The following is a 24,273-nucleotide window of genomic DNA, read 5'->3' as shown; positions in this document are numbered from 1 at the left end:
CGGGGGCGGCTATCTCTGCTTGAACATATGTTCTCCAGAGCCGGCCCATCCCCCCCACACACACACTGGATAACCCTGATGCTCCCTAGGTCCCCGGCTGGGGACTAGGGAGGGAGAACGCCCAATGCCTGAGCCAAGGTCTACCCACATTTGAAATTTAATAAAGTTGTGGCCAATTTAATCCCATAGCACGTTGTCCAGAGTCGTTATTCCACATGACGGGGGGGACCACTCGGGATCTGGGGACTCCGCCTGTCCACGCAAATGAGGATCAAAGAGGCCCGATGGAAATGACATAGTCAAAGACAAGGATAAAGGGATATTGGCAAGGCATGGTGGTTTGATTTTTTATTTAGCCGAGTTTGGCCCAGCTGTCAGTGACAGAAGGAATAAGCTGCATGGACCCTTCTGCCAGAGTTCCTGGTCCCCCATTTGTGGTGTGTGGAACCTCAATGTTAGCTTTTGAGGTGACACAGCGGTCCACAGTGGGAAGGAGAAGGCAGGAAAACTCCATTGCATGTAATCCTATGCACACCTCTCTGACCCACTCAAGCAATTGTGATTTCAATGGTCAGCGCATGATGTCATAAAGAGTACTTGTCATGAGCCAGGAGTCAGCAGCCTGAAGGGGAAAAAGGCAGAGGGGCTCCACCTGCAGCTGATCAGCCTTCAAGGACTCTGAAGAGAAGGCACTGATGAGAACCAGCTGGCTTCAGTCAGATGCTGGAAACAGCAGGTGTTGTTCGTGGCCCAGTATTGCTGTTTCTTGATCCTCTTGACCTTTGATCATCAGATTCCCTGACCCCTGGAGTGTCTGACCGCATGATTAGCTGTTGCCTGATCCTAGGACTGGACCTGACTTTGGATCCAGACTCTGCCTACAGGTAAGTGCACCCCATAGACTCTGTTGGTTGGCTGGCCTCTCACTCCCCTGAGCTTGCTCGTTGCTGCTCAGCATGGTACTGTGACAGTATTGTGTATAACTTAGGGTGCCCCATGACCTTGTCCTTTAGACTTATTTGGTCTGTTTCCGTACCTGACTGTTGCTCTTCACATCTGAAATTTCCAATTAGTAGCCAAAATTGTGTGAAACCTTTCGGGGCAAGTGTCTTTCTGAGGTTTGATTGTTCACTTATTGCATTACATTCTTCATTAAATTATCTTTCCATTGATATATAATTACTCAAAAAAGGGGGGAGTTATGAGCCTCAGAAATACACTTTTCCCAAAAGGTTTTCACAATTTTGGCCACTAGTGTATTTTAAGTCAACATAAGGATAAGGACTGTACCAAATATTCACTTCTAATGCTTAACTTGAAAATGATGATTACAACAAGGAGGTATAAATATTTCTCCTATCTTCCTTTTAGAGAGGCAGTCATAATTTCCATTATTTGCTGCTGCTTTTTGCACATATCTTCCCTTCTGGTGCCTGGCTTCTTTCTCCTTCCTGGATTGGTCACATGGGTGACTCCAGCTCATCAATAGGTAGTGAGTAGGATAAGACCTTCCAGGGGAAGGCGAAAGAATTCCCATCAACCTGAGCCAGCATTGTCAATGGTCAGAAGAGAGGAGAAATGTTGTCTGAAAAATCTGAAAGGCACCCAAGTTTGCTACTGTTGTCCTGCACAATTAATCAGATATGGGTACATAATAGAATCGCTGTGGGCAAGGACAGCAAGAAGAGAGGGCAATGCTATGACTAGTCATACTTCCCCAAAAATGGGGGGTTGCCCCAAAATTGTAAGAAAGTGGAGACATTTTCAGCACCACTGAAAATGCTTATAAAATAGAAAGAAAGAAAAAAATTGTAAGAGGGAATAGAGAACCGTTTCTCTTTTGTATTTTTATTTTTTAAAAGCATACTGCGCATCCGTGGAAATGACTTACTGTTGAATAACTTTTGATGTCAATCAGTGTCTAGTTTCTGCTTTGCATTCCCCACAGGGACTACCATGGTAGTTTAGCATGCCTGAATGAGCTAAAACAGATAGAGGCATTCTGATCTGTTAGTTGCAGCTGATTTTTATTCTCTCGGAGGATCTGAGGAGAGAAAAGGAGAACTCTAACAAACTGTTGTGACTCCAAGTATGCCACTATTCATGATCATATCCCGGTGAAAACCTTAAGTTCTGTATTTCCCAAAGAAATTTGGTTTGTTGTTTTTCTTTTTGAATGAGCTTTGTTATTCAAAAGAGCTTGTAGCGTTTTTTGCATAACGTTGGCATCCTGCTGGCTCTGACACACACTTGCAGATTCCCGCTGAAGCTGATTCAATTAAAAACAGAGAAATCAATATAAATTTGAGAAAATGCATTAGACAAATGATCTGCCACTCACAGAGCTTTTAGTACTGGGCAGGTTACCATGTAAGAAGCAGGCTTTTCCAAGTGGTTTGCGTCTTTTGGTTAATCAAGAATAATTTCATATAATGAGTGGAAGCTGCTGCTGTGTGTTAATTTGTTTTGGTACAGCTGTAATGGCATGTGTTTATATAGTTAAATAAAGGACATTATTTAAGCAGCTTATAGTTTAAAAACATTTTGCAATTACATTTTTAGAATTATGCTTTAGGGTTATTATTACTTACCGTATTTGTCGCCCCATAGGACGCACTTTTTCCCCTCCAAAAATGAAGGGGAAATGTGTGTGCGTCCTATGGGGCGAATGCAGGCTTTCGCTGAAGCCTGGAGAGCGAGAGGCATCGGTGCGCACTGACCCCTCTCACTCTCCAGGCTTCAGCAAGCTATCCGCAAGCCTTGCAAGCCCGGTGGGAGTTCCCGCGGGCTCACAAGGCGTGCGGGCAGCAGCCTGCAGCCCGAAGCACAGGGTGCCCTCCGGAGGGCGCCCCGTGCTTTGGGCGGGTGTGTGCAAGCCTTGCGTGCTCGGCGGGAGGTCCCGCTGGGCGCGCGAGGCTTGGGGCGGCAGCCGCGGCTGGGGGGGGAATATTTTTTTTAAATTCACCCCCCCAAAAAAAACACACGAGGTGCGTCCTATGGGCTAGTGCGCCCTATAGGACGAAAAATATGGTAAATGCGGAGAAATCGTTCATATTGACAATCAAACTACACGGGAGGAAGTTTTTTCACCCAAGTTATCTTGATCGACTATACAAGTCTAGTAAGGAGGCTGTAATCAGATATCGGGTACATCTGTGCAACAAAATATATGTTTTATGATAGCCTATATTTGTAATACCAAATAAAGGTTTGGCGAAGTAAGTCTTCAAGGTGTGTGAGACTCCACAGTTTCCAGCACTTACCTCTGGGTTTGGTTTCCTTGAAATGAAGGTCACTGAAGATTGTGGTGCCTTCGGACTTCCGGTTTGGGTCGCGATCGGTGAAGAAGCGCAGAAAGTCACTCTAAGGGCTTTCTGATCATTGCGGAGGCTTGGGGGTGTTGCAAGGGCACTGCACCCCCCCCCAAATCCCAGGGGGGAGACCCTGGGGGATAGGTTTCCCGGCAGCGTGGGAGCAGCTTGTGGTCTTCGAGCCTTTTTCTCGGAAGAGACTCGGGACGGGGCTGCGAGCGCAAGAAAGGGAAAACACCGACTCCGTGCTGAGATGCCTCTAGCTTCAGCCGAGGAGAAAGCGACGAACCTCCACAAGATAAGAACGGATTCTTCTACGTGTGGGGTGTCAGATTGATAACAAAATTTGGAATTTAAGCGAGGAGAGCCGTGGATGTATAAAGATTACGCTGAGGAATTCATCCGGCTAAGAGTAGAAAAATGGCGCGGGTCACGGAATCTCAGGCGTACAAAGAAGGAAGCACGGATTCAGTCTTCCGGATCATTGCCTGACTGAGTGAGTACGGACCACCAAGGCTCTTCTGCCTGAGTAAACTAGCAACTAACCATTAACTACAAAGTAACGAGGAGGTTGCCTGCTTGAATTTTACTTTTACTTTATCTCCTTGCTGCGTACTTTACCTCCCCGGGGAGAGATACAGTTACAAACTTCAATCGGAACTCTGCAATCGGGGAGGGTAGTGAAAGTGACTGCAAATGGGGAAAGCCTGAGAAGAAGAGTGACGCAGATAGAGTGAAAAGACAAAAGAGAAGGTAACAGACGGAGGCATACGGAGGTGGACTTACAACTGCAGACGTCTTGAGAAGCAAAATATAAGGGACTAGGAAACTGTGAAAGCTGCAAGACACTGCAAGTTTTTCTTTTTTCTTTTTTTTTTTCTCTTCTCTTCTTTATCTCCCTCTTGAGGCCCCACTTCCCCCTCCTCCCCTCTATTATCCTATTAAGCTATATGATTTGTTAATAACTGTTTTGGGGAATTTTGATGAATGCTGCAACCTCTTCAATGAGGGGTTGTTAATGAGGGGAAAAGTCTGAGGCAAACTTGAACACCGGACTTATCATTATGATTTGTGCCTCTAATAACTAAGAGCGATCTTTTCCTCCCCCCTCCTCCCTCCCCTCCCCCTCTCCCTCCCCTCTCCTCCCTTACTGCTTATTGTTAATAATTGTGCTGGTCAACTCTGCAACTCTACAATAATTTCGAATTTTGAATTTTAAAACTTTGAAACTCTAAAATTTTGAAACTCTGAAACTCTGAAAAATTCTGAAAAAGCCCTCTTTGCAGACTGCAAGGCTTACCTCTCGGGGTTGGATTAGGCCTCCAAGTGGCTGAAGAACACAGAGTGAAGTTGGACTGATTAAATAATATTGGTAAAATACCCTAAGGGATAGCCCATTTTTGGCTAAATACTCTGTAAGGAGTTGAAGCCCCTAGTATTTATACTATTTGGACGCGTTCAAAGATTGTGAGCCCTTTAAGGGAGAGTTTGGTTATAAGTTACAGAACGCGGAAAACTGGGATACAATGTGGGGAAAAGATGGAAAAAAAGGGGGGGCAACCCCAAATGAAAGAAAGTTATCCCGACAGGAGGAAATTAAAGACCTAGACGTCCTTTGGCTAAAGATTAAGGAGGAGTTTAAACAGAATGAAACCCACATAGAAAGTAAACTAGGAGAAATGCAAGAGCTCATAGATAGAAAGATAGAAGGAGCAGTAGGAGAACTCTCCACTAAAATTAAAGAATTGTCTATCAAGTCAAAAATATATGAGGAAACTAATAAAAAAATTCAAAAAGAGCTGAGAGAGCAGAAAAAAGAGACAGAAAAGATAAAGGAAGAGGTGAGAGAAGTGAATAAAATGCAGGAGCAAATATGGGATAATTTAGCGATGACAGAAATGCGACAGAAACATCTTCAATTAAAATTCAGAGGAATAGGAGAGGAAATGAAAGGGAACATAAAAGAGAAAATGATTGAGGAGTTGGCTAAGTGGTTGGGTTTGAAAGAGGAAGAGGTGGCCTGTACGGTGGAGAATGCTTTTAGAATAAGACTGAGATCTCAACAAAACAGGTTAAAGAAACCTCTTGAGGACTGTCTAGTAATTTTAAACTCAATTGAGATGAAGAACTTAATACTAAAAACCAGTTATCATAAAAAATTAATAATTGGTGGTAAACCAATTATTGTTCTTAAAGTGATCCCACTCAGGCTTTTGCGTAAAAGGGAAAGGTATGGACAGATAGTTGGTGCCCTGAGGAGAAATGGTATACAATATAGATGGGAGTTCCCTGAGGGGATCTCCTTTTTCTTTAAAGACAAAAAATTTAAACTGACAGATATCCAAGAGGTGGAAAAATTTCTAAGAAGGTATGAGAGGGAGTTCGGGAAGGGGGAGGAGAGGATAAAAGACAGAGAAGGATCCAGAAACGAGAAAAAGAAAAAGAAAGATAGGAGGGGGGGACAGGAAGAAGGAGAAATTGGAGAAGAAGAAATAGAAGAGGAAGAGGGTGCAGCGGGAGGTGAGGAAGCAGAAGAGGAGGACTATATTGGGAGCGGAAGCCCCAAAACATAAGTTTAAAAACCCTGAGTGAATAAAGAGTCTAAATAGTTAGGAATGTCTCTGAACCTTTTGACCTGGAATGTGAACGGCTTGAACGAAAAATCAAAAAGGAATAAACTAGAAAAAATCGTGAGGAATAAAAACTATGATGTGATTTGCTGGCAAGAGACACACGTAGCCCAAAAACACAAACATATATTGATAAATAAAAGGTTGGGAGTGGAGTTTATTAACTCGGATGTAGGAAAAAAAAGAGGGTTGGTAATTTATATTAAAGAAAAATGGGAACCAGTACTGATTTGCAAAGACTCCGAAGGAAGAATCTTGGGAGTTCAAATTAACTATTGTCAGAGCTGCCTCCAGGTCCCAGCTCACAGAGGACCAACGCTAGGCTGTAGTTATGTACAAAAGTCTTTATTGAGATTCAGTCTCCATTTTAAAGCCGCAGCGTGCAGCTCTACGTCCCGACCTTAGACCGGCGAAGTCCTGTCTGAGTCTCCTCCCCCTCCACACCAGTTTAAGGCTCTCGCTTTGCTCCACCTCTTCCTAAATTCCTTTCTCCTCTGGGTCCTCCTGCCCGCTAGGGTCTCATCCTTCCTGGACTCCTCTGACGCTGACCCTGACGATTCTTGCCCCTCCTTCCGGCGGGCTTTAGGACCTGGTTCCCTATCCGGGCTACCTTCTGTGCCGCTCGCCTGTACCTTTGAACTTGGCGCGCGCGCCCAGCCTGCAACTTTCCTCTTAACCGTTAACTCGCTCTCTGATGGAGGCGTGGTCCACCCTGACTCATCTTCTCTCGCTGGTGGTGCATGTGTGGGCTCTGACACCTGGAACTCCTCCCCCCCACTACGCTCTGGTGGGGAAGCTGGTCCTGATTTGCAACTGCTGCTCTGGGAGTCCCCGCTGGCCCCTTGCTTCTGGGGTGTCCCCCTTGGGTCGCCCCTTGTCCTGCCCATCGGCGCCCCTTTCTGTGAATCTTCCGATTCGCTGGAGAGGCTCATGGAATCTATCGAGCTGCTGTCATATTCTCCTACGCTGCCCTCGGATTGCTCCCCCTCGCTTTCCATCTCCTCTCCTCCCTGCGCTCCCGCTGAGTCCCTGACATCCATCCCCCCCTCGAAGCCCCCCCTTCCCCCCTCCCCCTCTTCTGGCGTGGGTTCCGGGTGCTCCAATGCTATGGGGGTGCCTGCCGGATACCGGTCTTCCCCCCTGGCATGTTGCCAGTCCGTGACGGGTACATCGACGTCGCTCTCCTCCGCTTCCATCTCGTTGCCGGCGTGCTCGAAACCAGGATCCTCCCCCAACCCGTCCATGCCCCCTTGTTCCCCCATTTCCTCTGGGTAGTCTGCGTGCCAGGGCCCTCTGAGCAGTCTCCTGCGCCACTCCTCCTCGGGTTGAGTGTCCCACCAATAAGAGCGCTCCGCACCCAAGTCTGAGACCGACCCCTCCGGCGAGGTAGTCTCTGGAACCGTCTCCTCAGCCGAGGAGAACCCCTGAAACGTACTGGCTGAGAGTGTGGGGGTGAAAAGATATTCATCAAAATAATCCTCCGGCATGGGCCTGTGTGGGAAGAGTGCGTGGAACTCGTCTTTGAGGTAGTGCTCCTCCACCGCATAGTACGGCACCCAGCTGTTGGCGCTGGCCGGGGCACCTTCCCTTGCGATGAGATATTTGACGCCCTCTTCCCCCCATCTCGAGTCCAAAATCTCCGTCACCTCGTTGAGTGGCCCCGCCCTCGGCGACCCCCCTGTCATGGGTGCATCTCTAAGCGGACTGGGAGCTGTTCCTGGCTCCTGAAACCTGTGAGGTGCCTTGTAGGGCGTTAGCACCGATCTATGAAAGACCGGGTGCATTCTGGAACCCTCCGGTAGTGTCAAACGGAAAGCCACTGGGTTGATCTGTGCCTCGACTAGGTAAGGGCCCAACTGCTTGTGTCCTAGCTTCTTCTTAGCTAAGGATCTGGCCGGCACTGCCTGGGCCGCTAACCAGACCCAGTCCCCTACCCGTATGTCCTCCCCCACTCTTCTGTGTTTGTCTGCTTGCATCTTGTATACGTGTTTTGCTAGGTCTAACTGTCTACGGAGCTGTTCATGGACCTCCTGTAACTCCTCTGCCAATGCCTCTGCTCCCTGTGGCTCCCCCTCCCCCTCTTTCTCTAAGCCCGGGAAGGTCCTGGGATGTCGCCCGTGGTTGGCAAAAAACGGTGTCACCCCCGTGGACACGTGTTGTGTGTTGTTGTAGGCAAACTCGGCCAGGGGCAGATAGTCCACCCAGGTCGAGGGCTGCTGGTTGGCGTAACATCTCAGGTACTGCTGCATGACGGCGTTGACCCTCTCCGCTTGTCCGTTGGTCTGCGGGTGTCTTGCCGACGCTAGGTTGACCTTGACGTTCAGGATTCCCATCAGCTTCCGCCAGAAACTCGAGATGAACTGGCGCCCCCTGTCGGACAGGATAGACCGTGGCAGGCCGTGCACCTTGAACACGTGGTCTATGAACAGCTTGGCTGTCTGTTCCGCTGTGGCCACCTTCGCGCAAGGAATGAAGTGCGCCATCTTGGTGAACATGTCGACTACCACGAGTACTGCTGTTTTGCCCCTCGAGCTGGGCAGGTCAGTGACAAAGTCCAAGGCTACCCTCTCCCACGGTTCGGACGGGGTCTGTAGCGGTTCTAACAGTCCCGCCGGCGGTCTGTGTACTGGCTTGGCCCTTTGGCAGGTGTCGCACCTCGTAACGTAATCCGCGACTTCTCCCCGCATCTTGGGCCACCAAAAGTCTCTGGCTACTAATTCCACTGTCTTTTCCTTGCCGAAATGTCCGGCGCTGGGTGCGTCGTGTAGCTGTTGCAGTACTGTCGCGCGGAGTTCATCTCCCGGTACGTAGATGGCCCCCTTGCGGAGGAGCAGTCCGTCGCGTATCTGGAACTCGTCGTCCTTTGCCGTGCCGCTGCGCACCTCCTCCATCTTGGAGCGCGCGAAGGAATCTGTTAGCAGCTCGCGCCGTATCGCTTCCAGGTCTACTGTGGCAGAAGCGCATGCCCACGCCTTGGGTGCGAAAATGTGTTTGGCCGCTACCGGTGCTGCTTCCTCCAGATACTGCGGCTTCCTGGATAGCGCATCAGCCATGACGTTGTTGTCTCCGGGGATATATTCTATCCTGAAGTCGAAATCCGCAAAGAACTCCGCCCAGCGGATGTGTCTCTGGTTCAGGAACCGCGCCGTGCGCCAGTACTCCAGGTTCTTATGGTCCGTGCGAACTTGCACCGTGTGTTTGGCTCCGATGAGGAAGTGCCGCCACGCCTTGAATGCTGCATGAATGGCCAGCAACTCTCTGTCCCAGATGGTGTAGTTCTGCTCCGACTTGCTGAGTTTCCTGGAGTAGAAAGCACACGGCCTCCAATCCCCTTGCGGGTCTCGCTGCAACAGGACTGCCCCCACGGCTCTGTCGGAGGCATCCGTCTCCACCCTCATGGGCTTGCTGGGGTTCACATGCAGCAGTTGTTCCTCGGAAGCAAAAAGACGCTTGAGTTTCTGAAAGGACTGCTCCGCCTGCTCCGTCCAGATGAACTTCTTCTTCTTGGAGCTGAGGGTGTCCGTGATGGCCGCCGTCTGCATAGCGAAACCCTTGATGAACTTGCGATAAAAGTTAGCAAAGCCGACAAACCTCTGGACCTCCTTCCGATTGCGCGGGCTCTTCCAGTCCAGTACTGATCGTACCTTGGCACTGTCCATGGCGATTCCCTTGTCGGACAGCTTGTAGCCCAGGAAATCCACCTCCGTCATGTCGAACTGGCATTTCTCCAGCTTGGCGTAAAGCCTGTGCTCCCGTAGTCTTTGCAGGACTTCCTTGACATCTCCCTCGTGAGCCTCCTGCGATTCCGAGAAGATCAGAATGTCGTCCAGGAAGCAGACACACTTCTTGTAGAGGAGCCCCGCTAACACGTGATGCATGAATGCTTGGAAGCAGTGGGAGCCATTTTGTAAACCGAAGGGCATAACCCTATACTCATAGGTGCCCAAGGGCGTGAACATGGCCGTCTTCCACTCGTCGCCCTCCCGCATGCGTATAAGATTGTACGCCCCTCGTAGATCCAGCTTGGTGAAGATGCGTCCCTTCCTCACCGTCGCGAGCAAGTCGTCGATCTTGGGCATCGGGAAAGCCGTGGGCTTGGTTTTCGAATTTAAAATTCTGAAATCAACTACAAGCCTCTTCTGGGGCGTGTCCTTCTTCTTCACAAAGAACACAGGACTGCCCCCCACTGCTTTGGATTCTCGGATGAATCCCCGCTTCAAATTGTGATCTATGAACTCCCTGAGCTCTTGCAGTTCGTCTTCAGACATGGAGTACAGTTTTCCGGTCGGCAGCGTTGCCCCCGGCAGGAGGTCAATCTTGCAGTCGTAGGGTCTGTGGGGAGGCAGCTTGTCTGCTTCCTTCTCGCAGAAGACCTCCAAAAACGCCTTGTACTTGTCGGGTACCGCTTGCAGCATGCCCAGTTGTAGCTGTGGGTCATCCTCTTGCCCCTCGTCCTCCTGGTTAGTCATGATGCAATGTTCTGAGCAGTAGGAGGAGCAGAAGGTCAATTTACGCTGGTACCATGCCAATGCCGGGCTGTGCCTGTCCAACCAGCTCATGCCCAACACTATGGGCGTGTCTGACAGTTGGGTGACGTTGAAGCTGATGACTTCGCGGTGATTTCCAATGCGCATCACCATTGGCGGCGTTTGCTGTACCACCTGTCCCCCCAGCAATTCTCTTCCATCGACTGTCACTACTTTCAGGGGCATCGTGGCAGGCAGGAGCGCTATGCTATGTTGCTTGATGAAATCCACCCCCATAAAGTCTGCATTGCTACCAGAGTCAATGGTAATAGGCACTTCCATGGTGAGCCCATTGGGAAGCTGGAGTGTTGCGGTGAGCTGCACCACTGGTTTGGGCGGGAGGGGGTCTGTGGGCTGTAAGATTCCTGGGGACTGCTTTACTGATTCGTCTGGCTGGGCCCCAGCGGCTCTGCTTCCAGCCAGACTTCGTCGTTTCCCTGCTGCGGTTCTTTCTGCTGAACTGCTTCTGTTACTGTTGCTGAGGCTGCATTGTGCTTGTGGAGCCTCTGGGGGCACTCTTTTGCCATATGCTGAGCACTTTCGCAGATGTAACACTTCCTGTTCCCTCTAGGAGGCTTCACCTTGGCTGCTCCTGGTGTGAGGGCTCTGGTCGCTGACTGAGCCTTGGCACCACCTATCTCCATCGGCTCCTCTCCCCCTCCCAGTGGAGGCGTGGATTGAGCGCGCGCTGAGTCTCTGGGGAAGAAAGGAGGTGCCCTTGCTGGCGTGCGTCCCCAACGCCCTTCATCTTTGCTCCAGGGACGTTCTTCCAGCCGCACCCCAATCGTCAGCGCCTTCTGGACCACTTCTTGAGTGCTCCTTGGCCTCTCCCCCCTTGCGATTTCGTCTTTCACAGCCCCGTTGAGCCCCTCCCAGAACAGGTCCCTGACGGACGCTGAGTCCTTTTCCCATCCCAGCGCGTTGACCAATGCAAAAAAGCGGGAATGATATTGCCTTACAGTGGCTCTGCCTTGTTTCAGACCGTGAATCTCTCTTCTAGCGACATCCACATCTATCTCTGATAAAAAACAAGCGTCCATCGCCTTAATGAAGGCTTTTGCGTTTTGGAGGGCTGGATCATTATCTCTCCACAGATTGCGCAACCACGCTTTAGCTTCTCCATGGAGATGCGTTAGTATGAAGCCTACTTTCTCCTGCTCATCTCTAAAGTCCTTCTCCAGCAACTTTAGCGCAAAAACTACGTCTGCTCTGAAGTTAGGATATTGCTGCAGACTCCCATCGAAATGCGACACCAGGCTCCCCCCTCTCTTCCCGAGCCCGATCCCTTCGGATTTGGCTGCCGGTGGCCCCTGTTTAGTCAACATTTCCAACCTGTTTTGCAGATCCTTGCAGACAGCATCTGATTCCTCTTCTCTCCTCCTTGCCGCTCGTATTTCTGCGTTAAGTTGTACCACTGCTTCTTGCAAAGCTGCCAGTCGTTCTTCTGTAGTCATCTTGTGCTGCTTTTGTGAGCTCGCGAAGCACCAATCTTCGCCCCTCGCTGCGTCCTCTCACGTTGCGAGGTTCTTTGAAATTTGAGACAGGACTTACTGTCAGAGCTGCCTCCAGGTCCCAGCTCACAGAGGACCAACGCTAGGCTGTAGTTATGTACAAAAGTCTTTATTGAGATTCAGTCTCCATTTTAAAGCCGCAGCGTGCAGCTCTACGTCCCGACCTTAGACCGGCGAAGTCCTGTCTGAGTCTCCTCCCCCTCCACACCAGTTTAAGGCTCTCGCTTTGCTCCACCTCTTCCTAAATTCCTTTCTCCTCTGGGTCCTCCTGCCCGCTAGGGTCTCATCCTTCCTGGACTCCTCTGACGCTGACCCTGACGATTCTTGCCCCCCCTTCCGGCGGGCTTTAGGACCTGGTTCCCTATCCGGGCTACCTTCTGTGCCGCTCGCCTGTACCTTTGAACTTGGCGCGCGCGCCCAGCCTGCAACTTTCCTCTTAACCGTTAACTCGCTCTCTGATGGAGGCGTGGTCCACCCTGACTCATCTTCTCTCGCTGGTGGTGCATGTGTGGGCTCTGACACCTGGAACTCCTCCCCCCCACTACGCTCTGGTGGGGAAGCTGGTCCTGATTTGCAACTGCTGCTCTGGGAGTCCCCGCTGGCCCCTTGCTTCTGGGGTGTCCCCCTTGGGTCGCCCCTTGTCCTGCCCATCGGCGCCCCTTTCTGTGAATCTTCCGATTCGCTGGAGAGGCTCATGGAATCTATCGAGCTGCTGTCATATTCTCCTACGCTGCCCTCGGATTGCTCCCCCTCGCTTTCCATCTCCTCTCCTCCCTGCGCTCCCGCTGAGTCCCTGACAACTATCAAGGGGAAAAATTTAATGTGGTAACTGTCTATGCACCCAATACAAAGAAAGCAGAGTTTTTTAAAAAATTGGAGCAGATGTTATTAGAACTAGAAAATCACAAATTAATTCTGCTTGGAGATTTGAATGGAGTACCATCACCAGAACTAGATAGAAATGGGAAAAAAAGGAAATCGAATCAAGGGAAACTCCCAAAATCATTTAACAACCTCCAAGAAAACTTGGACTTAATAGACATTTGGAGGTACAAAAACCCAATAATGAAACAATTTACATACTTTTCAGAACCGCATCAGAGTTGGGGCAGAATCGATCAGATATGGGTTTCAAGTGAGTTATCGACAAGAGCAAGGAAATGTGAAATACAACCCAGAACCCTTTCTGACCATAACCCAATAGTGTTGGAAATAAAATGCAAATCAGCTGGCCCATATAGATGGAGACTGAACGAATATTTACTCGAAAACGAGGAGATAACTGAAAAGGCTAAGACTACTCTTAAAGAGTATTTTGATATGAATTTGAATAAAGAAACAAAAATTGATATAGTTTGGGACGCCAGTAAGGCGGTCCTAAGAGGATTTTTTATTCAGCAAAATAATTATAGAAAGAAAATAAGAGAATCAAAGAAGGAAGAAATAGTTAAACAATTAAGAGAATGTGAGAAAAAACTAATAGTAAACCCTAAAGATGAAAGGATTAAACAAACCTCTAAAATGCTGCAGACGCAGTATTCGATATTAATAAGTCAAGAGGTTGAATGGAGAATTAGATCAATGAAACAAAAATATTTTGAATCTGCGAACAAAACGGGACGGCTACTGGCGTGGCAACTTAGAAAAAGGAAAAAACAGAATGTGATTAATAAAATTAAAGTAGAAGAACAAATAATTGAGGACCCCGGTAAAATAGAGGAAAAATTTCTTCAATTTTACGAAAATTTGTATAAAAAGGAAGATGAAGGCACGGAAGAGATAGATAAGTACTTGGAAAAGAACAGAGGAGAGCAACTGACGGATGAAGAGAAAATTTATTTAAACAAACAAATAACGGTTGAGGAGATCAAGGAAGTAATTAAGAGGATGAAACCAGGAAAGGCACCAGGTCCAGATGGGCTATCCCAAAAGTATTACAAAGTTCTAGAAGAATATCTGGCCCCGGTCCTTGGTAATGTAATGAATAATATTCTACAAGGAGGCTCGGTGCCCGACTCTTGGAAAGAGGCACACATCACGTTAATCCCCAAATCAGAACCTGATAAGCTGGACATAAGAAATTACAGACCGATATCACTACTCAATAATGACTATAAGATCTTCGCAGAAATAATGGCAAATAGGCTCAAAAAATATTTATCGAAATCTATCCATAAAGACCAAGCAGGTTTTCTACCTAATAGGTATCTAAAGGACAACGTGAGACATATAATAAATATTATTGAGTATTTGGAACTTAAGATTGATATCCCCGCAGCCTTGATCTTTATTGATGCCGAAAAGGCATTCGATAACGTATCATGGAGGTTTCTACTAAAAGGTCTGGAGAGGGTAGGTATAGAAGGGCCCTTCTTGGAAGGCATAAAAGCGATATATTTAGAACAAAGGGCTAAATTGATTATTAATAATAACTTAACTAACTCATTTCAGATCTCGAAGGGTACAAGACAGGGATGCCCTCTATCCCCCCTCTTATTTATTTTGGTATTAGAAGTGATTACAAATAAGATCAGGGAAACCTCAGAAATAAAGGGAATCAGATTAGGAACCAAAGAATACAAACTAAAAGCTTACGCTGACGATTTGGTAATATCGCTAGGAGATCCGGTAGTGGGTATTGCTAAAGTCTTAGAACTACTTGAGGAGTTTGGAAATCTGTCCGGCTTTAAATTAAATAAAGCGAAAACTAAAATGCTGACAAAGAACTTAACTGAAGAGTCAAGAAGCCTGTTAGAGTTAAAAACTGGAATTAAGGTGGTGAAAAAGGTGAAATATCTGGGCATTTGGGTCTCCGCGAAAAATATAAATTTAGTAGAAGATAATTATACAAGGACCTGGAAAGAGATTAAAAAAGACCTGGACACCTGGAGTAGGCTAAGACTTTCGTGGTCGGGTAGAATGGCCGCAATCAAAATGAATGTTCTCCCAAGGTTGCTGTTCTTATTTCAGAACATTCCGGTGATCAGGGGTACGACATCATTTAAAGACTGGCAGAGAACCCTGTCCAGATTTATTTGGCAGGGCAAGAGAGCAAGAATTAAATTTAAACTACTCACAGACCGCAGCGATAGGGGAGGATTTGCTGTTCCTAACCTAAGACTATATTATGAAGCCGCGTGTCTGTGTTGGATTAAGGATTGGATTACCCTGAAGAACGTAGATCTGCTGGACCTGGAGGGGTTTGACGCCAGATTTGGCTGGCACGCGTACCTATGGCAAGATAAGGAGAGGGCCCATAAAGGATTCTATAACCATATAATTAGAGGTGCGCTACTTGAGGTATGGAATAGAAATAAGAAACTTTTAGAAAAGGACACCCCCTGGTGGCTATCACCGGTTGATATTTTGACAATAAAAAAAGCTAACATGGAGGGTCAAAGATGGACTTATGAGGATCTACTGGTAAAATCAGATAAAGGGTGGAAACTCAGACCATATGAAGAACTTAAAGAAAAATTAACAACCTGGCTACAATTCTACCAAATCAATTCCCTATGGAATGAACATAAAAAAATAGGGATGAGTGAGAAAAAGTCCAGATTCCAGGTGGAAATAATAGAAGGAAACTCCAAACTCCTATCTAAAATGTATAACCAACTATTAGACTGGGACACGAAGGATGAGGAGGTAAAGGAGGTAATGATCAAATGGGCCATAGATCTTGGTTATAACTTAGATTATGACAGATGGGCGAAACTCTGGAATAAGGACATGAAATTTACGGCATGTGTTGACCTTCGAGAAAATCTACAAAAAATGATGTACAGGTGGTATCTTACCCCTGTGAAATTAGGTAAAATGTACAGGACGGGTGATAAAACATGCTGGAAATGCAAGGTGAAGGAAGGAGATTTCCATCATATGTGGTGGACCTGTGAAAAAATAAAAAGGTTTTGGGGACTCATCCATGATGAACTAAAAAAATTTTTGAGATACACCTTCCCTAAAAAACCTGAAGCCTTCCTTTTAGGGATGGTGGGGAAGGAGATCAGACAAGAGGACCAAACCATGTTTCAATATGCAACAGTAGCTGCCAGGATACTGCTAGCGCAAAACTGGAAAACCCCTAATATTCCAACCATTAGAGACTGGCAATCTAAGTTATTTGAGTATATAGAGCTAGCAAGGATGACACAGAAGATCAGGCATCAGAAAAATGTAAAATTTATTAACGATTGGAGTAAATTCCTTATATACATGGAAGCAAATCTAGGTAACGTTAAAATCACAGTTGGCGATATATAAAGTTTGAGAGGTGTAAACAAGGTAATAAAAATACCCCGCAGGAAAATAACATGGGAGTATAACTCAAGCCGTTTTGAAGGGAAGTCAATCACTGTTTTGGGATGGGTGGGTGTATATATATATATATATATATGTGTGTGTGTGTGTGTGTGTGTATGTGTATATATATATATATATATTCTCTTTTCTGTATGGTTGTATGTGTTGGTGGTTTTGTAACTTTGCTATATGATACCTTTGTTTGTTATTTCTTGTCCTTTTTTTTTTTCCCTTGTATTCGTTTTTTTTTGTTTGTTTGTTTGTTTTTGGTCATATGAAAAAGAGCTCAATAAAAATATTTATAAAAAAAAAAAAAGAAGATTGTGGTGCCTTCATGATACATGAATTTATTTACACATACATTCAAATTGAACATATAAAGGATTATTTCATCTATGAAAAAGCTTTTGGTCCACTTGAAGGATCCTTCACACTGGTGAAAGAGGGCAGGTGACTTTTGACAATTTCCCCTCCTCCTGCTCACCCCAGAAGGACCCTTGGAATAGGCAAAAGTCAGCTCCAGTTGGAGTGAATTTCTGGATCTTAGTCACTGTGTTTTTCCCTTTGAAACAAATTGTGGTATACTTTAGTGTTGTACCATGGATTGCTCCCACTCGGCCAGTGGATACACTGCTGTCAACATGTGGCGGCAGCTTTAAATTGCTCCATGTGGCTTTGGGGATAGATTAGTCACTGAACACAAATGTTTCCATACACAGACCTTTGCTATATGAAACATTTCAGATTACCTCTACCTTGGATGGTTCTATATCTGGATTATTTAGCAGCACCTAACCGCTGCTGTTTCACTTTATGCTGCCCAGGAAGTGACTTGCTAAAAAGAGTTGACTCCTAGAGAGGGGAGAGGGACCATAGAGAAGGCAATGTCTAGAGCATGGGTAGGCAACCTAAGGCGCGGGGGCAGGTCCGGCCCAATCACCTTCTAAATCCGGCCTGTGGGTGGTCCAGAAATCAGCGTGTTTTTACATGAGTTGAATGTGTCCTTTTATTTAAAATGCATCTCTGGTTTATTTGTGAGGCATAGGAATTCCTTCTATTTTCTTTTCTTTTTCTTCAAAATATAGTCCAGCCCCCCACAAGGTCTGAGGGACAGTGGACCGGCCCCCTGCTGAAAAAGTTTGCTGACCCCTGGTCTCGAATAATCTATACAAGCCGTAACTAGCCCCCCCCCCAAACCCCACTGCACATCTGTGTGATCTGTGTTCTACAACTGAGGACATTTTGCAGTTGTTCCTTTGGGTGAAAAGTCAGATCTTCTGATCTCCGGAATAAAAAAAAAAAGTTTGTTCCTCATGTAACATGTTATTTTCACAGAGCCAATCTCTTAATTTTGTAAGCAGCTGCCTAGCATAGAGTTTGGAAGGAACATCCAGTAAACGAATAGGACAGTCATTTTTTTGGGAGGGGGCAGGCCGTATCCCCTTTCTTGTGAATTGGCATGATGATATTTAATTTCTAACCTTCTGGCATTTGTGTTGTATTATTTGTCTGTGTGAAGAGCCTAGCCAAGATGGGTTCCCACCAGTCTATGAGAGATTTTATTTCTGTAGGGGCTACTGCTTGCCATTCTGGTGGTTTTGACCAGTCAATGGTCACCTCAGCATCCAATGGTTGCCTTGCCTGTTCTCCAAATAGTTCTATATAGTACTTCACCCAATGTTGTGCCAGTATGGTGGCATCTAGTGTTGATTTTGTTTCATTCATGCCCTAAGCCACCGGGTCCCAGAATTTATCCTCCCTTTGTTCAGACACTGCCAGCCCTAGTTTTTGCCACTGACATCCCACAAAACTTGCTTTTTTTATTCTTAAGGATTTTCTTGTATGCTCCTCTGATCTTACTCATATTTCCCTTATTAATTTCAGAGGGTTTTCCCCCTGAAATGTCATAAGGGCTCTTAAAAGGTCTTTTTTTGCCTCCTTATATATGTAAAATGAGCTGCTAGGCTCCAAAGATGTTTCTGTAGGACAAATGTCCCGAGAAAATTCCCTGCTGCTACTACTTGCGGGTAATGTGACCTTGACTTTTTTTTTAAAAGTGTTCCGTCTTGGGTATATTTGACATTTTATGAACCATAGGTAGTTTGTGAAATTGAAACAAGAAAGTAACATTCCAATGCTTTGTTCACATCTGAAATATGCCATTGCTTTCAGTCATGCATAGACAACAGTAATCATATCAGTGTTTTTCTCCTCAGCTGACTAAAGGCACTAAAGCCCTGTGTGATTTTCAAATGGCAAAGGAAACAGATGCCCAGTCGCTTTGTCAGCTTCTTCCACTCAACGCCTTTGTGTTGTTCCTATCAAATATTGCTCTGCAGAGAGTTTTGCTGGAGCTGATGAACACAAAATGAATGCATTATGGTTGATAAGGAGCTGCAGCCAAAACTGACAGCCCAATGGCCCTGTAATTCACCAAGTGACATGACGCCATCTTTCCATGAGTTTCCCTACCTCAGTGAGTGGCAGACAGTGACTTGGACCTGGGCCTGGGGAAATACACTATGTAATGATGCCACATAATACTACTAGAAATTACATGGAAATGAAGAGCCAGAAATGGGAACTTTTTTTTTTTTTAAAAAAAGCACTACTGTATTGTCCATAATACCTAGCGATTGCTAATATACCTTAAAGCTTCTCTCCCCTTTCATCACCCAGTTTATTATTCATATTGTGTTAGAAACAGGTTACACGGAAACTTTTTTTATTTTTCATTTAAAGAAAAAGAATTAGAATGGTGTCTCCAAACCAGTAAAGCAAGGGCCAGCCCAATATTATTTTTTTCTGCCTGAGTCGAAGGACAAAATTGCTCCCCGTTCCATTTGCTCAGGTCAACTGGTCTGACAGTACTTCTACACTGACAGTGGGATGGCGTTTCTGTGCACTCTGGTTTCCGTCATGGTGTTCCATTGCACCAGAAGTGGTTTAGTCCTGCTGGCCACATGACCTGGAAAGCTGTCTGTGGAAAAACGCCACCTCCCTCGGCCTGAAAAGTGAGATGAGCGCCGCAACCCCATAGTCACCTTTGGCTGGACTTAACCATAACTGTGTTCTCCACTGCAGGCTAGTTTAGGAAGTGAAGGCCAGCCTTCTTAGCACACAAGCTCTGTTCCCCGGCATCTGCTGCCTGAGGCAGCCACCTCAATCTGCCAAATTATAGGACTGGCTCTGAGAGAGGTCCTACTACACCCTAGAGGTTGTTCACAAGCCATCAGATAGGTTTGCATGGACGGACACTTTTAAGGGTCTGTTGCAAGGAATGGATGAGGTGCATTTTCAACTTCCTGTACTGAAAATATGGCATCTGATTTGGCAGAAGGCTGCTTCAGTTCAACTGGAAGAAATGACATCTTGTTCATGTGTTTACCTCAGGAGCATGCCTATCATTTGTTCGTTCGTTTCAAAATGGATGTGCCGCAAATCCTTAATACTATTTGCAGGACAATTCCAGTGACATGCTGGTTTGATGTAGGCTGAGGGCATTGCTAGGCAAGTATGCTGTTGCACTCAGAGGTAATAAGAACCTGTTAGCTTGGCTTCAGTAACTGGTGAGCTATTGTGTATGGGGATGAATTAAAACCATGTATTTGTTCAGCATGACTTCTGGCTGAGTTTAAATGCCATTTATTCTACCCTCTCGTTTCTAAAGGTGGTTTCCCCTCTGCATAAATAACAAATAAATGAATCTTGTCTGGCACTTTATAACCAAGTAGAATGGTTTTCTTTTGGAGGAAAACCAGAGTGTGGTACAGGAATTGGCCAGGCTTTGTCATGAACAAATGGTACTCTCAACTTTTCCAAAGTCACTGATAAAATGTTTGTCTGTCTAGTGGGACCTTTGATACAGAAGTGCAGGGCACAACAGGGCTTTTTTAAACTTCCAATGACAATATCCTGTTTGCATGCGATAAACAAAGTCTAGCTGGAGTAAGACAGCTTTATTGCATGTCGAGGTCCCCAAGCCACCCCTCAAATAACTCACAACTCACACATAATTTTTGTTTAAGGTTTTTGGCATAATTTTGGCCACAACTTCATTAAAATACATACCAGTGAGTGGTTGCTTAGGCATTGGTTAAGACTATCTGTCCCCCCGCCTGGGACAGAACTGACTTCCGAACTTCCTCAGAAGCCAGTGAAGGGAAAACAATTTTGGGGAGCAGTGGAGCTGAGTCACAGGCCCTCACTGATCACCCACATGCTCCCCAGAGCTTGCCAGCCCTAGCCCCATTTCAGGGATTCGGACAAAATTGTGGCAAGCCCCTGGATTCCTTTAATGGAATTCCCTTCCACACCAGCACTGGAGGGGCAGGCCCAGCCTATCCTTACCCCTCCTCCAACCAATTTATAACCAATGCCTAACCGCAACCTTACAAGTTGTGACGATTTGCTACATAGGCAAAAACCAAATGGCTCAGCCAATCAGCCATATGGACAAAATTTCTACCAGGCCCCTGCCCCAACAGCAGATGACCCCATGACAGGCATAGCAAGGTCAACCAAAACACCCTGAACTCAGGGCGGGCGGGCGGGCAGGCGATCCAGTGCTCTCAGGGAAAGAGAAAGCAATAAGCTGAATGCCCCAGTATTTAAAACCTTCGATCCCACCCAACACATTGCAACATGCAATTTGCCGCAGCAACTCAGCCATCCAGTCATTGCCCCAGGTCATCATATTCAACCCTGCCTGGCAACAGAGGGATGGCTCGGTGGACCCCACCGCAACACGTGCTCTCTTTTCAGGGAGCACATGCTTAGTCATTATACATATTTCTCTGTGCAGAAGATGGGAATATACCCTCTCCACACATGCATAAACACAAACGTGTGGAATACTCTCCTTAGGGAGATGTGCCTGGCACCGTCCTTATCAATTTTTAAGTGTCAGGCTAAGCTTTGATTTACACAGGCTAATTACTGTTGCCTCCTATGGTGATGCTGATATTTTAATGGACTGGGTGGAGCCTGTCCTTATGAATACATTGGTGGGTGAACATTTCATCTACAGTGGAACCTCGGTTGTTGAATGTAATCCATTCTGGAATTATGTTGGACTTCCGAAACGTTTGACAACAGAGGCGCAATTCCCAGTCAGCAAATTCCTTTTGAAAAATGGAGAAACGAGGCACATTTGAAAATGGAAGCATTCACTTCCGGATTGTTGGTGTTCGGGTTCCGAATTGTTCGGCTTCCGAAGTATTCGACAACCAAGGTTCCACCGTATTTTGAATTATTAGTTGTTTTATTTTTTTAGGGTTTTAAATTGCTTTTATATGTTGGACAGTAGTACCTTGGGTTAAGAACTTAATTCATTATGGAGGTCCATTCTTAACCTGAAACTCTTCTTAACCTGAGGTACCACTTTAGCTAATTGGGTCTCCCACTGCTGCTGCACTGCCGCCACATGATTTCTGTTCTCATCCTGAAGCAAAGTTCTTAACCCGAGGTACTATTTCTGGGTTAGCGGAGTCTGTAACCTGAAGTGTCTGTAACCTGAAGCATCTGTAACCCAAGGTACCACTGTATTTTACTTTGCCAAGTAGCGTTGAAGACATTTTTATCGCATAAAGCTCTAACACCAATCATGTTCTGATATGTTACGATGGAGTCTGTTCACTGCCAGTTGTTCTATGTATAAAGGTCAAAAGGTAAAGAACCCCTGGATGGTTAAGTCCAGTCAAAGGTGACTATGGGTTGCGGCACTCATCTAGCTTTTCAGGCCAAGGGAGCTGGCATCTGTCCACAGACAACTTTCTGGGTCATGCGGCCAGCATGACTAAACTGCTTCTGGCGCAATGGGACACTGTGATGGAAATCAGAGCGCACAGAAATGCTGTTTACCTTCCTGCCACAGCAGTGCCTATTTATCTACTTGCACTGGCATGCTTTCAAACGGCTAGGTTGGCAGGACCTGGGACAGAGCAATGTGAGCTCACCCCATTGCGGGGATTCGAACCGTCAACCTTCCGATCGGCAAGTCCAAGAGGTTTAGACCACAGCGCCACCTTCAAGTGATTCTCCTTCCCTCTGCATCTGCTTGTGGAGACTCCATCACATAAATGTTTTTCATTTCTTTGGAACGTAGAACTTTTCAAATGTCTGAATATACATAGCTTAACCTTTAGGTCTGGTACAGTGGCATGCTGTTATCTGCATCAAATGCTTCTATTTTTGCACTATCCAGGAGTGCAGCAACAGAAGCTGCACACCTTCCTTTATATTTTCTTCCTTATCATAATGGCTATTGCCTTCCTGTATAAGATACATTTTTTGTCTGGAACTTTTGTAAACTGATATTGCCTTAGCTGAGCACTTCAGTTCTTTAAGGTCCCTCGTTCTGTTGCATGCATTCCTGTCCATACCTGACAGTGCAACCTTATATGCATTTACTCTGAAATCATCCCTGAGTGCTCACTGGAAGGACAGATCCTGAAGCTGAGGCTCCAATACTTTGGCCACCTCATGAGAAGAGAAGACTCCCTGGAAAAGACCCTGATGCTGGGAAGGATGGAGGGCATGAGATGGTTGGACAGTGTTCTTGAAGCTACCAGCATGAGTTTGACCAAACTGCAGGAGGCAGTGGAAGACAGGAGTGCCTGGCGTGCTCTGGTTCATGGGGTCACGAAGAGTCGGACACGTCTAAACGACTAAACAACAACAACAACAAAAGTCACACTGTATTCATTCACAATTACTCCACAGTTAAGGACTACAGCCTCAATCCACACTAACTACAAGTTCTATATATAAATTCCATGTAAGCTTATAAATAATGATTCTCAAAACTGATTTGCTAACCATGAAATGTTTTATTTGTAGTAAGATTACTAGGACTCTGCATGCAACAGCTTCAAAATATATTTCCATGCCTTTTAAAAGCTGGATCTTAAAACATCTGAGGAAGAGAAGGAAGAACAAACAGACTCTTTAACACTTCTAAAATCAGAGCAAATCCCAAGAGCCAATTTTAATTGAAGACAAAGAGCAAGGATGTCCTGGGACCTCCAGATATCTCATTATTACTTTAGCAGACTGATTTAATAAGTGTCAAGTAAAATCTCTCTATTTTATCTCTTTTAAAAGTCTTGCACACAGGAGATCTCAAATCAGTCGGCCTGTAGGTTGTATTCCAATTCTCCTTTCAACTGAAGAACTTGATACAGAAAATATAAAAAGCTACCTTCCTACGGTCCTTTAAAGTAGGAATTATGAGTTATATTCACAAATAATGATTGTGGATTTTTTTAAAAAGTATCAGTTTAAATGATGCTTTGTAGAAAAAAATGTATGTACATAGGTCCTTGCCCTAAGGAATTTAGAGACCAAGTCTATGCATATCACAAGTCATGGTGAAACTGTACATGACACTTAATGTAAACTGTACAGTTATGTCTCTTGGATTTTTCAAAACGAACTACAGCTGTTTGCATTGGGGTGACTGTTAGCAGGACCACCATGTGCTGAGAGATGCAAAAAGAGATTGGATTTTTTTAAAAGGACAGATACGAGGCAAATTGTGGGCCCTGGAATACATCCCAAAGGGCTTGATACATAGCTGTCAACTTACAGATTTGAAAATAAGGGACCAGCAGCCTCGAAAATAAGGGATCAGCAGCCAATATAAGGGATTTTCTGGGCACAGGTATGTTCAACTTCTGAGCCCCCCCCCCCCCCCGAGCCAAAGGCAGAAAGCCCAGTCAGCAGCCAAACAAAGCCTCAAGTGGTGGTTCCCACAGCACAGCAACCCAGCAAAGGGGATGCAGCAAGGAAAACCACCGTCACCTCTCCACTGGGAAGCACTGAGCAAAGGCGAGTCCCCAGGCAACGCGGCCGATTTGATTGGCACAAGGCATGCAAACTCCACCCCCCCCAGTCATTCTTAGACTCCTTATTGGGTGAGCAATGCAGCCAAGCAACACAGTTGGAGCCTCCTTCCTCCCTGGCCGGCAGGGAGGGAGGGAGAGGAGCT

The 24,273-nt window shown here is 46.1% G+C and overlaps 1 long non-coding RNA gene across 1 annotated transcript; it reads left to right on the top strand.

The window, feature by feature from the left end:
- The first annotated feature begins 621 nt into the window (after positions 1 to 621).
- On the top strand, positions 622 to 23,506 carry LOC307226530. Its single transcript, XR_013843482.1, has 2 exons — positions 622 to 884; positions 23,124 to 23,506. It is a non-coding gene; the product is annotated as an uncharacterized lncRNA (long non-coding RNA).
- The last annotated feature ends 767 nt before the right edge of the window (positions 23,507 to 24,273 follow it).

The sequence above is a fragment of the Podarcis cretensis genome (assembly GCF_951804945.1).
Source record: "Podarcis cretensis genome assembly, chromosome: 11".
NCBI classification, from domain to species: Eukaryota; Metazoa; Chordata; class Lepidosauria; order Squamata; family Lacertidae; genus Podarcis; species Podarcis cretensis.
Note: the sequence above shows the minus strand (reverse complement) of the source record. Positions and strands in the feature narration are given on the sequence as shown.